At 35.9% G+C, this 17533-nt stretch overlaps 1 long non-coding RNA gene across 1 annotated transcript in view; it reads left to right on the top strand.

Annotated features, from left to right (window-relative positions):
- The first annotated feature begins 9224 nt into the window (after positions 1-9224).
- The window catches only part of LOC135295446 (uncharacterized), a 44801-nt gene continuing 36492 nt past the window's right edge, over positions 9225-17533 (top strand). The window contains exon 1 of the long non-coding RNA XR_010357548.1: positions 9225-9426. This is a non-coding gene — a long non-coding RNA (uncharacterized LOC135295446). The remainder of the gene's footprint in view (positions 9427-17533) is intronic.

The following is a 17533-nucleotide window of genomic DNA, read 5'->3' on the forward strand; positions in this document are numbered from 1 at the left end:
AGAAAAACATTCAAGAACCCTGATACACATTTGTAGATTTGTTGATTTTCAGAAACCTACATTTCTCAGCTCAAAATACAAACTCAATGCCCAGACTAAATTATATTAGTTCAAGAGATTACTAAACGGCATGGACTTTCATAATATTCAGCTTTAAAATGACATAATTTTTCTATTTTAATGGACCTATGCAGTGCAATTATTCATAGAACTACTGTGCAGATAATTAATATTTTTCATCACCTTAAAAATGTTGGAGAATTTCTGTGTTTTTGAGGTGTTAATGAACGACAATAATTTTTTCAGAACTTGAAACTGCAGTAGGTCAAAGAGATGCTTTGCTAAATGCACATTTGTTAAATACATAGAATGGGACAAAATTTCAAGATTAAGCTACTAAATACATAGTTTAGGCATTCAAATCAGTGACTTAACCTTAGGATTGTTGACAGCTGTGTCTTCCTTTCATTGCTTATCTGCAGTGAAGGGGGAAAGTTATTGCTGCCACTTCAGCCCTGGATTTAACTGTGGTACTTCATTGACTTCTTATTATTCATTGATATTGAACGTACTAATATGAGGAAAGAAAGAGGTAAAGCCTTAAATGGTTGCAGATGTTTGACAGCAAAATTAGCTGCCAGTTTTCTAGATAAGATGTAGTATTTTTACCTAAGAAAAGATTAATCCTCCACACAGATTCTGTCTCCCCTAGGATGCCCTTGTACTCCAATGTACGATTCATTACCAGAACTTTTAAAGACAAATACCCTCCTCTCACAAAGTCACTGAGCTGCAGCAGTAAAGAATGACATGAACCAGACAGACAGATAAATAACACAGTCTAACACTGAATAAGGTTTGACCACTTGGGGGATAAAATGATTTCTATTTTGTTTTGTGATTGTGTGTTAGATTCCGTGACTAATGAATACATGGCTATGTCTCATCATCTGTAGCAAAGTGCCAGAAGTCCATCTTTATGGAATAAAGTTTCCTGTGCTGGAACAAAGGGATTTTTATGGAAGCATGCCTGACTGTTTGTAACTCTCTTTACAGAAACAGCATCAGGAAAAGATGGGGTTCTGTTCTAAATGATCACCAGAGCTGAAAAGATGCAATATCTAATTACAAATTCAATACAAGGATTGCAAATGAAATGTTGATTGCAAAGCGGATAGTGAATTCCTACATCAGATTTAGTGCAGCTAGTCACTTTGTTAAATACTTTATCACCTTCTATTGCCACAGCATCCGCACAGCCTCTCCCCCCAAAATAAATGACAAAAGCTTCAAAGCTCACCTGGACCCAAACCCATGAATGCAAAAATCAATGTCTGGCACTGGAATATTCAGAAATGTTATCTGCAGCATTTCCAGTGGTGCACAGTGAGAGACTGGTTTTGTACAAAAGTGCTTCTACTGCTACAGGGACCAATTTTTTTCCATGTAGAACAATCCCATTCCTTCAGGTAAGTGAAGGATTACCAGTCTGGAACATGCCTGTTCTTTTTTGCCAGCCACAAACTAATCTCACCTTATTCACCATGGCAACATTGACACAGCTGTCTATCCCTCTGTTTCCATGGTAAAGGACTGGTAGATAGTGCTCCACTGCTTTATGCCAGACTTCTGATTCTGTCACAGATCTCCAAATATTCTAATGGTTAAAATTTGTGTAGAAGCCTCTAAAATGTCACTGCCCCTGATCTGGGCTTAAACTCAAAACCAAACCTTGAATATTAAAACACACAGGAAACAGCCAAAATCAAAGCAAACCAGAGACAAAAGACCTGGTCTTCAAAAAAAAAAAAAACAAAACAAAGAAAAAAATAAGATAAACAACAGTCTGTGAAAGAAACAACCAATTAAAGCTTTTTTCAACCATAACAGATAATGTTGAAACTTTTCCACCAAATCATAGGATTCTATTTAGGCCTTTTTTTGCTCCTCTACCCATAGCCTTTAAAAAAAAATCTCCTAAACACAGCCCTTGTCAAAACTTTCACCAGTTAGAAAGCTTTGAAGCAAGAGTTATTTCCCAAACACTGAACTCTTTAAAGTTGCTTTACCACACAGAGACACAACATTGAATTTACAGGTAAAAAACTACAAATAGCACCATAGTCCTTCTCAGCAGAGTGAATTAGGAGCTCTAGGCACATTTTCAAGTACTATGTTGTAGCAAAAGTTACCCTGCATCGTTGGGTCTGAGCACTCCCAAATGCTCTGGGTGATGCACATCCATTACTTTAGGGACCTTAAAAGCCCAATGTGCATGAACTGCTTCTGAAGAGTCTCCATCAAGCCCTGAAGTCACTTTGATGCTTTCAACATGTTTATCCTACCTCTGTTGGAACACAAGGCTATCAGAAAAAGTTCAAAAATTGTATGTAGGGAGTTGTGTCTGTGAATAACTACCTTATGTGAGTAATTATCTGCTATAGAAATTATTGCTTTGCTTCTGATAAGACAAATACCTACCAGTTACTTTGCCCCGAGATTTCTCTGTTTTTATGACAAGTCTGTAACACTGACTTTAGTGTATCCATTCCTATGGACTTTATTATTATTCGAATATAATATGCTACTGACATGGTTTTGGGAGCTGTGCTCAACAGCACTGATTCTTGATCTGAATGCCAAGACACGTTTTGCAGTTTCTAAGTGTGTAGTCAGTAGTTAGGTATAGAGATGCGGTCTGGAAAGATAATTTCAAAATTTCCTTTCAAAAGCATAGGCGTAAATACATGGGTTTATTTAGATACCTGACATTATCACTAAATTTCTGAGCCTGTAGGTATTACCTTGCAAAATACTTCAGTAGGAGAGTCAGTGCTATTGTATCTTTCCAGCAAGTTCCTAGTATTCATTTAGATTTTCCTTACTAGGTCACTTCATTAAAAAAAGATTAAAGTCTACTCCAGCTAGAGGCATGAATTCCCACTTCTGTTTTCAGAGAAGTCTGATATCAGTGCAATTCTGAAATAATCTTGGTTATAAAAGCAATGTTAAACACAATCGTTAGGAGACCATACATCTCTTCTGAGTCTTTAGTGGGTCACCTAATTCTAACCTTTGTAGCACTTCAATGAAAGGGAAGTCTCCTGAAGAGTGTAGCTTTAAAGGTGAAGGAGCTGAGGTAAGTCCAAAGGTAAACACAACACAAAATCACAACAGTGACATCTGCTGCAGTATTTTCCTTACACCTTACTTACAAATTCATAACTTCCCACACATGCCATTTGAAAAGAGATTCACAGAGATCAGTATCTGAGATAGCAGTTCCCTGAAATACTTTTGAGGGAGAGAGGCTTTCGTCAATTAAACAGCATTCTGCTTGGAGGGAAACCACCTTGGAATAACCAGCAGATTAATAGTATATCATCTCTAAATCATGGTCAGGAAAGGATTGCCTATTCTTCATATTAATCCAATAACCTTCCTAATTCTTCACATTAATCCAATAACTAGAACTAGAAATTAAATTTTTGAGGGAAAGTGGGTGATATTTACATTCCTCTCTAGTCAAACAATGGGGTTTGAAACACTGGGAAGGCTCACACATAAAAACTCTTGAACAGAGAAGTTTTCACTCCCGATTTGCACGTGCAAAGCACACTGATCATGTGAGAAAAGCATGAGGGAGGGTTAGCCATGGTATGAGCACACATTGAAACATGCCTCTGTGCACAGCAAAAAAACATCCATTTAATTAAGGTTGGGGGGATTTAGGTGCAAACTGGTCACTATTAAACGGCTTTGTATCAGAACCTTATGTCACAGCAATAACTTGAATGTCGTGGGGGCCTCACCATCAGAAACACAGGAATGGACAGACCTTAACAGTAACAAGGCAAAGGCAATTGTGAATACTTCTGATTGCTTAAAGCCTGAACTTTGGCCACTAAAAAGGGCTTTGAGGTCACAAATTTCACATGCTAAGTCCCCTTCTGACTTCTGACTCCGGTCAGCTGAACTGTGCTGACTTTCATGTTTTACTCAAAAGATTAAGTGTATTCATTTGGCTGTGCATGTTTCAAGAGCATTAAAAGACTGCTAAAGCACATGCTCACCATGGGCCTGATCAAAGCCTTCTGAGATCAATGGGAATATTTCCTTTGACTTCAATGGGCTTTTGATAAGATTGCAAATTACCCAGTGGAATGTTAGCCTCTGAAGGATGGTCCTGATGTTGGCATACCCATGGGCACAGCACTGGAAAGGATCTGGATCTGCACCTGGGTGATGCACAGCATCTCATGCTGGAGCAGATGCAAGTGTGGCATCTCGTTCTGACATCTCATAAAATGCCACAGTGGTGATAAAGGAAGCATATTTTGATTGACAGCTTCCATACTAGCTGGTACTTGAAACAGCTTGCAGCCACATCAGGATCTGGCAGGAAGCCAGACCCCATTCACAATAATGGGACATCATACAAATATCAACAGGGCTGTATCCAAGCCAGCTGTTATTATTAATTTCATGTCTTTTAAGAAGAAGAGAGGATTTCAGCCATCTGAAAGGATTTTTCAAAAGAATAATTATACTGTTTGGTGATGTTTAATTTCTGTTTACCTCTGAATGCTTCTAAAGTTGTAGCTAGTGGTCCCATATGAATTGGATTTAGAGATACAATTGCTGTTTAATTTAGCTGATTCACTTGAGATGTCTTCTGTATTTTTGTTACAGGAGGTGATTTTTGAAGAAAATGGAAGGCAACTGAATGTTGACAAAAATAAAAACCCATGAAGATGAACTTTAGAAAACTGTGCATTGATATAAGAATCTGCAGACAGTTTAGAAAATAAGAAAAAAAATTGTTGCTGTTGTAGAAAAAGGTTCAACAATTGGAGATTATAAGTGAACAAGCAATTCACAGTGAATCATCTCAACTCCATGGATGTTTCCAGTATCTTCATTCTCTTCTGCCTTAAGAGCTAGCTTGAGAGTAGATGTGCTACTCTTTCCTGTTATACTACTTTCTTTTTATTAGAGAGAATTTTCAACAAATACAGATTCAAGTTCAGCTATATCTTTTCTTCTGCAACAGCTGAAAATTTCTAGATGTTTTATGGAAAAGATTTAGTCCCTGTATTACCAGGGTGTGTTAGAGTGAATACAAACATAAATGATAGTGGAAGAATAAAGAAAACCCTAACCTCAAAGATTATGTGGACTGATCAGGTAAAAGGGGTAGAGGTATAGTCAAATTTACAACAACTTAGAGTTTCATAGCTCTTTTAGGGGATATAGATATGATATTTTTGTGTGCAACAGATTGTCAATTCTTCTTTTGCCACTGTTTCCATCCTTCTATTGATATAATAATCTGTACGTGTGTGTGTGTGTGTGTGCATACATATATGTATATATGCAAATATATATATTTGCATATATATATATAAACAACAAAAACTACAGATACTAATGTTAGATGAACCCTGCAAAATGTATTTTCTTAAGCCTAATGTGGAGTTACTTTGAATGACAGATTTCAGAAGAAACCCAAAATTATATAAGTGGGTAGATGACTTTTAAAATGTGGAGAAAATTCAAAAAGGTTTGCTTATGATACAAAAGCTGTAGGGGCAGGAGAGGGAGGGTATCAAAGGAAACTTCTGTTTCTGCATGACTGAGGGTGGTAGCATGAAACCTTTAAAGGAAAGCTTTAGACAGAAAAGAAAGATTATGAGCCTGGTTTAGTCATCCAGGTTTTGATAAATTAGTGAGCTGCTTAAGATGAGATATGTGACTTTAAAAGAATAAAGGTATTTTTGAAGATTTTGTTTAGGATACAGTAGTGGAAAACCCTGCAAGCATAGAAGAAATGAGGGGAGGGAGGGGAGGGGAGGGGAGGGGAGGGGAGTCCTGATCCCAAAGAGAGGTAGTGGGAAAAAACCCTACTATCCTGAAAGAAACCCCAATATTGGTCACACACATATTGTGAAAATATACAAATACAATGGGATTTAGTTTCATTTGTAGTCATCACTGACACTGGTGGGTTCACTGCTCTAGAGAGTTTTACTTTCACACTAGAAAGTAATTGTTTAGACAAATAATACATTGGGGTTTTTCCTTGACAGATTTGAGTACTATTTTCAGTCCTAATCTTGTTATCTCAGTCTCTATCTTTTTGTTTTTTTCTTGCTGTTTTATCTTCAGATTTCAAATAACCAAGTCAAAACTTGGGTTTCAGAAAAAAATATACTAAAAAATGAGCTCTTCAGAAATACACTTGAAAATGTATGTATCTCTAAATTAAAGCTGCTAGACTTTTTACAGCTCTACCTTAGGAAATTTCCAACCTGCATATGAAATACATCTGTGCTTTCTGTGCTTTTAAAGTTGTTACTAGCCTGACTGAATGTGCAGCTGGTAGTGATCTACAGTTTTTGTTTATCCTGCTGAGTGAAAATGAGGGAGGACATATTTGTAGACTCATTCAGCTAAAATTCTGAAATGCTGTCTCATATACTTTATTCTACTGAAATGATGCCTCGTTCAGTCAGTTTTCTCAGAGGTTCCTTTTGCTAACAATAAAGCTTAATAAATCAAGCACCCAAACTTCTCATGTTTAAAAACAGCTGTATGTCAGAGTTTATGTTCACCTTAAGCTGAAAGAGCTTTCTTAGCACAGGATTAGAAAAATATGGGATTGAGGGCCAGTTATTTTAGGTAGCAAATAAAATTTCTAGATTTAGAAATTTTTAGGTTAGCTTTGTTATGATTACTACTTATGAGCTAAAATATTTTTACAGAATTACTTTGACACATGCATTAGTAAAGCAGCATACAACTTAAAAGTAAAAACCTTGTGCAAAAACTACCCCTCAAGTTATTATCTTCTAAAAATCTCACCTCTGTTTCTATAAGTTTGGACCCTGAAAATTTCCAAAAATTTTAAGATCACATTTATAAAAAGAAAAGTTGCTTTTACTTAAAATACATGGAAGACAATATAGATGGGTTTTATGCATCAGTCTCTCTGTATGGTATCAATGCTTATAAGTGTATTTGCCACTATTAGTAGGTACTATAGGTATATCCCTCTGCTTCCTTTTTGACAGTGTCCTTGTTGCTTCTGTTTTTCCTTTTTTTTCCTGCCTGTGTTGTAGTAGCTCTTTTTCTGTCTGTGATACACCAAGATACAGTATTCTATGTTTTTGTAATATGCTGTTTTATCTATGTGGAGTTCTGTCTTTTTGCTCAACATCTCGTTGAAAAGGACAATTATTTTCCTGAATCAACACTCCAACACTTCAACAACTGTTGTGAGTAGCTGGGCAGAGAGGGAGGGGGGTTATGTATTTGTTGATGTTTAGGGGGGTTTTCAGTTGCCTTTTTTTTTATCTTTCCTTGAAGTCACAGATAAGCATTTCTCATCTATTGAACTTTTTACTCCGTGTGGATAAAATCTGATATTTTATGCTACAGTGTGGGATTCTCTTTGCTTTTACAGCTACTGGTGCCCATGAGTCTATTTATCTGTTCATGTGATTTATCTTGAAATTGCTAACTCAAAAAAAAAGAAAAGGGGGGAAGGGCAGGAAGAAAGAAAACTTACCTATCTATTTGCAAGAAGTAGAAAAAATTGTTTTATTTCTGCTGCCTTGTTCACTAGCTTACTCTTGCATTGCATATACATTTTTTTACTTCTGAGCTTTGAGGGTTCTACAATTTTTGTTCATTAAAATAGCCTTGTGGCTTAAAGTATTTGGTAATAATGACTGTGTCTATCACTTCATAAAAGTGCTATGCTTTTCCCACATAAGCCATTGTTTTTCTCAAATGCTGGGTGTCTATTCTGCAAGGCAGTCCCTCTCCATAGCAATAGCAGAATTTTTTTTCTTCAATCTTTTTCTTTTATATACTTTTCATTCAGAACACACTTGTAAATCACTCAAGTAATAGTCTATTTCTTTGGGCTGAATTTGTTACTATTCAAGTCCTCTGGTTATTACCAGTAGCTCTGCAGTTCATCTCAGATTTTAAGGATTTTCTGTTCAGTAGACTTAATGTGTAAGAAATTATAGATAGTTTTTTATTTCTGGAACTGCATTGTTAAAGTTACATGTTCTTTTCAATTCTTTTGGTCTTATGAAACAGTTATCTTCATTTTCATCCATGTTTTATTTCCATTTCTCATTTAAATTTTTCATGCACCATATTCATTCTGAAACCAATGTATTCATTCAATGTCTACTTCTGTTTGCCATACAATTGTATAATTTAATAAAACTTTTGTATTGACATAACTTAGCAGTTGTCATTCTAAATAGAATGGGAAATATTTTGGTGTTATTGGCTTATCCATATTGTATGTAGACAATTAATTGGAAATGGATCTATTTCATAAATCCAAAAGCTAAGTTACTGGAAGCCATTCTTTATTAAAGAGGTTAGATATTTGCCTTGTCTTTGATTATGCCATCTACTCTAAAAAGTATGGAGATTTCTAGCTGTAAATCACCATTTTTTACTTCCAGATTTTCTAAAGAAGTATAAGAATTGGTTGAAAGAACTCTGCCATAAGTTTTTTGAGGAAAATTTTTCTTTCATAAAATTTAAATGCTCAAGAAGATTGCACTCTTCTGGGCAAATATTATTTTAGAAAAAGTTCTTCATAACTGCAGGACCAAAACAAGGTAGTTTTTTGCCATTTTATAATTTCAATATTCCTTTTGCTTTTTTGGATCACTTATCTTCCAGTCCTCATTCCATATTCCTCCACACTCCATCTTTCTGATTTCCCTAAATTTTATTTTGGTTTCTGTTTTGTATTTGCATGGCCAAGATTTGGTAGTGGGTGGCTACAAGGGGTGTTTCCTCATCCATCAGCTCCCAAGATGGATGTGCCAGTAGCCAAGGCCAGCCACTTAGAAATGGTGATAATGCCTCTGTGATAACAGATTTAAGAAGGAAGAAAAGACCAAAAGTTGCTGTAGAGTTGTAATTGTGTTCAGAGAAGAGCAGAGAAAAAACATGTGAGAGGAGCAACTCTGGAGACATCAAGGTCCGTGGAGAAGGAGAGGTAAGAGATGCTCCAAGTGCTGGATCTGAGATTCCCCTGCAGCCTGTGGTGCAGACCATGGGGAGGCAGCTGTGCCCCTGCAGCCCATGGAATGCAGAGATCCACCTGCAGCCCATGGAGGAGACCCATGCCAGAGCAGGTGGATGCCTGGGAGAAGGCTATGACCTCATAGGAGACCTGAGGAAAGGGAAGCCCACACTGGAGGAACCTGTCCTTGAAGGACTGCACCTTGTAGAAGAGTCATCCATTCTGCAGCAGTATGGGGAGAACTGTTGCCTGTGGAATGGACTCACGCTGGAGAAATTAATGGAGAACTGTCTCCTGTGGGAGGGACCTCACAGTGCAACAGGGGAATGACTCCTCTCCCTGAACAACAGGAGAAACAACAGGTGATCAACTGGCCTTAACCCCATTCTGTGCCTCCCTCCACCTCTGGGGTTGGATGTAGAGCCGAGAAGGAGAGGGGGGTAAGGGAAAGATGTTTTGAAAGTTCTACTTTACTTCTCATTATCCTGCTCTGATTTTGTAAGTGATAAATTCAATTAATTCTAATTCTAATTCTGGTTTGTTTTTCCTGTGAGTGATCTCTGCCAGTCCTTATCTCAGTTTATCAACTCTTCATTACATTTTCTCTCCTCTCTCCAGCTGTGGAGTGATAGAGAGCCTTTGGTAGATTCCTGGAATCCAGACATTGTCTACCCACTACATTTTCTTTACTTAATTTCTATATGAAAACAAGACAATGAGGTAGCAAATTGCCACATACTTCACTGTGTCTTCTTTCACTACATAAGAAGGAATTTTTTCAGATCAATTGTATTTCATGTGGACCAGTATGACTCCCAGCTCCCTGAAAGTGTTTGAGCTCAACCTTTTGGGTAAAATAGTAAAGTTGCATGACTGGAAGCTATATTTCTGACAGATTGATAGGTATTAGGTCAGTGTTCTCCATAATTTCCAGGTATTACTGGAAAATACTTTCTCTAAATCAATATTTAGAGTGTCTTATTTCAGAACTGCAGCAATACAATCTCCATGTGAGCCTGCTCACTCTGGGGCAGGTTACTTGGGCAGAAAAAGGTAAGGACTGATGAATTTGTCTTTAGGCCCTGCAAAGAGAATGGGAAAGAGTGAGTGCCAGATGGCCAAGAGAAAGATATAAGGAATCTGTTATGCTTAAGAGTAACAAGTGATCCAGAGGGTAATGTTTCCTTAAGGCATAATCAAGCATTCAGGAGACAGATGGTGGAAAGAGTAGGGAGTCAAGACAGTTCTAATTAGTCCAACACCATATGGAGTTGCTTCTTTTCTAGAAGCTCAACCTTCTAGACAGGCCTGTGGGTTTACCTACTGGACATCCCAGAGATCTTTGAAAGTGTTTAATGACTCACAACCAACCCACTTGCCCAGATTTTTATTTTACAAAAATAAGTGGATGATGTTAAGTATGGGAAGCCCGATTCATAAATCTCCAATATGAAACTAAGATGTAGCTGGACTGGGACTATACCAGTGATCCAAGAAATTAGTTGACTTCTTAAGTCTGATATAGCTAGAGTCTACAGAGGTACCTGAAATATTACTTCATTTTGTTTTCATTCATAAAAACTCATCTTCTTGCTTCCAGACAGCATGTGGGAGAAAGTATTGCAATTCTGCTGCTGTTATATATGTGGGCTGTAATCCTGTTTTGCAGCTTTTCTTGGCCACTGTGATTATCCCCTTTATCACTACTCCTAAAAAGTAGAAGATATCTTTTGTGTCTTAATTGTATTTATCTCCACTTGTATCCTTTTTCTATTTTGTTCACAAAGTCCCACACCATCTGTACATGCTGGGAAAGACAATGGCTTTTAGTCCTGGGAGAATATGAAAGAGAAAGCCACTAGAAAGCATATCTACAGTTTAGGGTAGATTGCAGTGCAAAAAGGCAGGGACATTTCTAAGAGGTGGTGATGGTGGTCATATAGGGACAGTAAGACATGTGAAATCAGGATATACCAAATCACATCTGCACAGCACAACAGGCTTATTCAGTTGACTGGAGTCCTCATCAATACCTTTACAATGAACATAGCATCTTCTGTATGTGTCAAGAAAATATTAATAAAAAATATAGTGATATATTTTTCTGATACTACCTGGCACCATTAAGAAACCCTGAAAACATGTAGATCTTCTTCAGAAACAGAAAAGTAGTTTTCTCCCACTATCTTATACTTGTATATGTCTGTTGTGAGTTCAATTTTAAATAAAACTGTTATAATTTGCAGCAAGTGATGTTTAAGTCCCACTGTCGCAAGAATCTCTGACAAGTGGTTAAGTGCATTTGTCAAACTTTGTCCTCTACCTGAAAAAGTAAATACAGAATCCAGATCACCTAGTATTCTAATGCCAGAAACTGCATTGGCATTCATCTTTACGTGTTTGGTATCTCAGTGTCTTTGAGTATAACTTTTTAGCTGACTCCTAGAACTTTTGCACAAGACAGACTGCCTCCTTATTGTCACCAACCAACTACTGCATATTTTTATCTTCATTCATATTTTAAAGAATTTTAGTTTTTTCACTTCCTATGTTGAAGAAAAAGTCCTTATCAGCCCATTCTTATTTTTTTCTAATATATTTATTGAACTTAACCTAAATGTTTATAAACCATTCATTTAAAGACAGGAAAATATTTTAGTGGAGATTTAGTGACTCCTTTTCAATTCAACTTTTTTTACATACTGCTAGACATCATTACAAATAAACTGAGACTTATCAACTGGCACTCAGAATCTGAGGCACTCTGGGTCATGCTTTCTACAAAGATAACGCTCATAAGCTATGAGTGAAATTACCTGCTTTTATTTCTTCTGTTACCAAATTCAGAATTTAAGGAGTGATCTAGGCTGCTCTTCTTTTCAGCTCTGAGTCCAAAGCTTTACTATCCCCTAAATCTCTATCTCTGTTCAACTACCCTCTAAAGCTGTTGAGAGAGGTAAGGACTAACAAGAGCTGAAGTACCAGCATTACACAAAACCTAACCCCTAGTGTTTCTCAAAAATCTCAGTACTCCTCTGAAATCAAAACTTGGCTTAAGAGCAATTAAAATACAGAATACAGAAATGTGAAAGTAATAGTCTTAAGAGAAGCATTTGTGCTCTATCAGTTTGTACAGGATGAAGCTGATTTGCAGTTTCAGAATAATTGCCCATTATTTAGAATTTGGTCTGGTCAGTGTGACATCTTTATTGACATATGTTTTCATGGAATTAACTGTAAGAGAATAATCTCAACAACTCATTTTAAGTTAGATGTGTACCTAACCTAATTGTCTAGGTTCTGTGTATAGTCAGAATGGAGGGTCACCTCCAGGGTACAACTGATGACATCCACATCTTGCTCAACACAGTAATTCAGATTCTGTATCTGATTCATCTTTTCTATCGTGATGTGTCTTCTTCTCATTTAAAAATACATTTGACTGGTAAAATTACTGTGGTCCTCAACATTAAGTACCTAAGTAAACACACTGTAGAAATAAATGTTTTTTATTTATTTTGCCCTCATGCACAACACCTCTGGATCACCTGACCACAGATTCCACCTGCTGTCTCTATGAATTAGTTATTCATGATCCTCAATATAGAGTTGTCGCTTCAATATGTCATCTTCATTAACAAACTCCTAATTTCTCCTGAAAATGACTGCCCTGGTGTTTGTACAAGGCCAGATACTTTGCTCCTCTTTATTACTAGGTGTGCAGTACTTGGTGGCAGCTAATCTTTCATTATGATGGACAGGAATGAAGTGTACTGGAACATAACAATTATAGCTTGTAAGGTGGAAAAGAAAGCAAACTCACAAAATCTGTAACTGTTAGGGCTATTTGAAATTTTTTCTCCCAAGATGGGCATGAAGGGTTTGACTATAAAAAGCCCAAGGAAAAGAAATTGAGGGCTGATACAAAGAGCAAGTAAAGAGGCTGTGTGCATAAGTCCATGCTGTTGTAGAATAAAGTCTTTACAGCACCTAAAATCAACGCCAACCCCTCAAATAAAACATGGCTTTAATCCATCAATGCTTGAAATGCATTTTATTTTACCATAATATTCTTTTCTTTTGATACAAGTCAGTGCAAATTTCATTGGTAGTTTTCTATTCCTGAATTCTGTTTTATAAATTATATTTTACTGCGGATTTTGTTTGTTTTGTTTTGTGCATTTTCTTCTTAAATTAATTATTCATTAAGCATTAACTTTGGGACTGAAATTAATTTCAATAAAAACTAAAACATATAATCATATTTTTCATGACAATTACTAAGTGTACTGATTGTATAGAACTCTGAATGTTAAATCGGCCAAACTTTTAATTCCTATTTTTAATATTTCATATATTTAAAACTACTATTTAGGCCAGATTTTCTGTAGAGATTTTTTTTAAAAAACTATTTTTCAGTAGAAGACTTCTGGGATTGTTCTTCTCCATTCCTATTCAGATTCCAGATTTAAAAATAATTCCAATACAAAGAACATCTGTTTTGAAGAGCTAATGAAAAAGATTGCTAGAAAGAAAAGGAAAGAAGGTTTTGGTTTTTTTTTTTCAGTAATAAACTAATTTGCCACCAGTAGGACTGTGTCCCAATCGATTCACTACATTCATTTAATAAAATGAAGTTATCTTGTCTTAATTTAGTGTTTTTATATTAACATAGTTGTTTTGAAAATCAGATTCTTATTCATTATGCCTTGCCTATGAACATCCTTTAATTCCAATGAAAATATAATTGCACAGGATTGTAGAAAGCTCTTTTTTTTCCTGGAAAGTTAAGGTGGTAAAGAGGTCAAATTATTTTGACATCAATTTTTAGCTGGACTAGCTCTGCTTTATGAGGAAGAGGGGACAGTGATCTGTTGAATGTACATTTCCTTGACTGATGTCCCAGGAGAACAATTGCAGGGTCAAGACAAGTGATTTCCTGGAAGGGACTGAGACTCCTTTCTGGAGGTTTTGTTAAACCTGCTGGGAATGTCTAGTTCTTCCATAAGCTTTCATTTTTTGAAACATTTATCTGTCCATATGGGCTAACAATTTTTCATAAACTAAACCTGCCTTACAGAAAGGAACTGTTACACACAAATTAAATATTTGATATGTGGTAATGTGATTTATGCAGATTTTTTTCCCCCTGCATGTATAAAGAGAAAGATGTTGATAAACTGTAGCTAATTCAGTAGAGAGTTACCATAATGGGACAGGATGGAGCACTTGTTCTGCCAGGAGAAGGCAAGGAACAGGGGCAGATACAGTCTGGAGAAGAGATGGCTATGGGGGCAACCCACAGCCATCCTCAAATGAAAAGAAAATGTCTCAAAAGCATTAGTAAAGAAATAGTAGTGTACAATACTCATTTGTTATCCAATAGATGGAGTTTTTTCCTGAGCTTTACTAGACTTTACCCAGTCCAAGTTCAAAGAGTTCAATGTTAAAAAAATCATTATATTAGCATTAAGAAAATGTTTTGGTTTGGCATTGCGAAGAAAAAGGAGAAATCTAAAAAGCAAAACAGCATGAAAATTCTACTGTTGAAAACATTGAACAGTAAAACACTCAGTTTTGTCAGTCGACAAGGTGTAAAGTTAATTGTTCTAGAAATGTTTCTACTAGCTGTTCCTATATAACATTAATGTAAACTTACTTTGAGAATACAAATTATTTGTAAACAATGGCTTAATCATGGGAATTTTACACAGTGATATTTTCCACCTGCAATTACTGAATTGTCTGCTGATGGTGTTGTCCACTTTTCCATTGCCTTTTCAAGTTTCTCCATGAGAAGATGAGAAAAACTCATTTTAGGGGTATTAAAAGTACACAGTTAGAAAGTAGGTCTGGGTAAATGGTTTGGAAAAAATCCATATTTTATCATGCATGAAAAGCACAGAGCACAAAAATAATGCAAGGAAATAATTTCTTATGCTATTTTAGCCATCTTGTGTGTCCACATTTATCTGAATACCAAACCCAAACATCTTGGGTGATTGATCATTGCTTCATGAAGCTTCTAGTCTGGATTTAGCTTGCCTTTATGCAACCATGCAATGACACAAAATGTCATATGTGATGGATATGGCTTTGAGAAAAACACAAAAGAACACAGAAACAGCATTATGAAGTTTTCTCTGCATGATTTTGATTTATTTGTCATCCATTCTGAACATTAGTGAAAATAACAGAAAATCCATTAAGGTCTTTGATCTTTGAAGAGAGGTTTTGCGCAAAAGAAGCTTTACCAGGAATCATGGAATCCACAGTATCATTTAGGTTGGAACAGACTTCTAAAAGCATAAGACCCCATTGAGTCATCTTCCTTTGTCTTTCCATTCCTCACTTCCTTGAACACATATCCCAGCTACAAGTGAATTTGAGATGTGATGGCCTTCTTGAATTAGATATGTCAAGGTGTAACTTTCAAAGCTCTTGGGACTGAAGTTTTTTGCCCTGCTTAAAAACCCAAGCAATGTAACTATACATGGAAATATACAGGACTGAATCCTCTGCTCAGTTCAGAAATTCTGTGTGACACAGACACCAAGTGATAATCATATGGTTTCTTTCTATTTAGCACCACTACAGGTTGGCTTGCAGGGCTGTGAGAGCATTTCTGCTACCACCACTGCACTCCACTGGTACATGGGATCCTTTCCATCCTTGTCAAGTTCTGCTTTGATGTCCATAGTTCAGGAAGACAGTGGTTTATACTGTGCCACAATATTTGTCTGAGTAAAGTCTCTTTCACAATAGAGTGGCAGTAGTTCTGTTGCTTTTGAGAAAGATTATTTCTACACTAAATAGGACTAAAGATTTCTAACTTGGTGATTGTGCCAAAAAATGGCCTTGAAAAAGTTGAAAATGGACCTTAAGGACCTCAAGGATCTTAACAAGACATCTTGCCATTGTTATATCCATCCTATTCTCATGGAGTCTACTGTACAAATTAATGAAAGGTCGTTCCAGAACCCTTTCCTAGATTTCAATCCTCAACTACACTCCTCAAAGGTAGACCCTTTGCACATTGCAAAGAAAATGTTAATAATTAATACAATACTTAATGAGCTGGGTAGGAGAAGTTTGCTAATAAGCCACTTACAGAAATTGTAGCACTCATTTTAAGCCATACCTCAGTGCCTAGATTATTGAATCACACACTTATTGAGTTGCAAGTTAAGACAAAACAGCTATCTTTTTTCAAATACATTAAATTATTATATGCATACTATACTTATACATACATTTTATATCTATTTTGATTAGAAAACACTTAGAAACTCTCATGATAAGCAATTTGCCAAATAAAAATATCATCACTTAGGTATTAGTAGAGTTGGCAAGAAAACAGAAAATGCTATCTATTGAGAAATCCCTACATTTTGAATAATCATAATTCCCTAAGAGAAGAGAAGTCAATTTTTCAAGGCATTTTTTGGATTCAAAGGGCTTAAATGTTTTGTTTTGGAAACACTGATGTAACCCTTCAAAACATTAGACCAAAGAAATATGCTTTAAATTTTTAAGTGTAACTAATATATATATATATATATAACATATTAGGTATAAAAACTGAAATTGAATATCTTATTTTTGCTTTCAATCATACATGTCAAAGAAACTGAAATATTTTTTTCATACTTTTTTATCATGACAGAATTTTTTAATCAACTTGATCTCTTTATTTTCCTTCTAATTTTTTTCCTATTAACTGCTAAAACTAGTCAGTCATGTACTGATCCTCATAAAAATGTGTGTAGTAATAGACGTTGAGGGCATTTGAGGTGGTGGAAGATGAAAATAGGAAAAAAATAACTTGAAATACCTCCCTGCATAATAAGTGCAATCCTTGCAAGAATAAGGCACTAGTTGCATCTGTCTGGAGGAGTATACACAATTCTGGTGAAGTTCAAAAATATTAGTTCAGACTGATTACTAATATGAGAAAGGGTTTTGAAACTTTCCAGCCTTTTCTGTTGGAAAATGTTTCAGCCAAATAAAATCAAAATAGACTTATTTTAGCTAAAAAATAATTTTCAATAGAATAATAGTATATATATTGTCAATTAATAACTTCTGTTCATAAATTACAAGCAGATTCTTAAAATCTGAATTTTTCAAGTGTGTGTCATGAGAATACAGCTGATAAAATACATATTTTTAAGTAGTAGTTTCCTAAATTTAGGATGAAATTGTGCAATATGTTTGCTTACAATCGCAGGGATTAAAACTAAGTAGTCCATGAGCTGCTGGGTGGTGCTTCAATAAGTACCTGAGGTTTTTTTAAAGCAAACAAAACTCTTGTTTGGCTTGCAAGTTTTCTTTATATGAAAGATAGGACAGAAGGGGCATTTTTGATAGGGAGAGAAGCAGCTAAAACTGCAACCATTAGCTTAAAAGCACTTTCAAACCCAGTAATACAGAGATAGCCATTAAATGCTTTTCTAGTTCTATATGCTA

This window comes from Passer domesticus, chromosome 2, assembly GCF_036417665.1.
Source record: "Passer domesticus isolate bPasDom1 chromosome 2, bPasDom1.hap1, whole genome shotgun sequence".
Lineage (NCBI taxonomy): Eukaryota > Metazoa > Chordata > Aves > Passeriformes > Passeridae > Passer > Passer domesticus.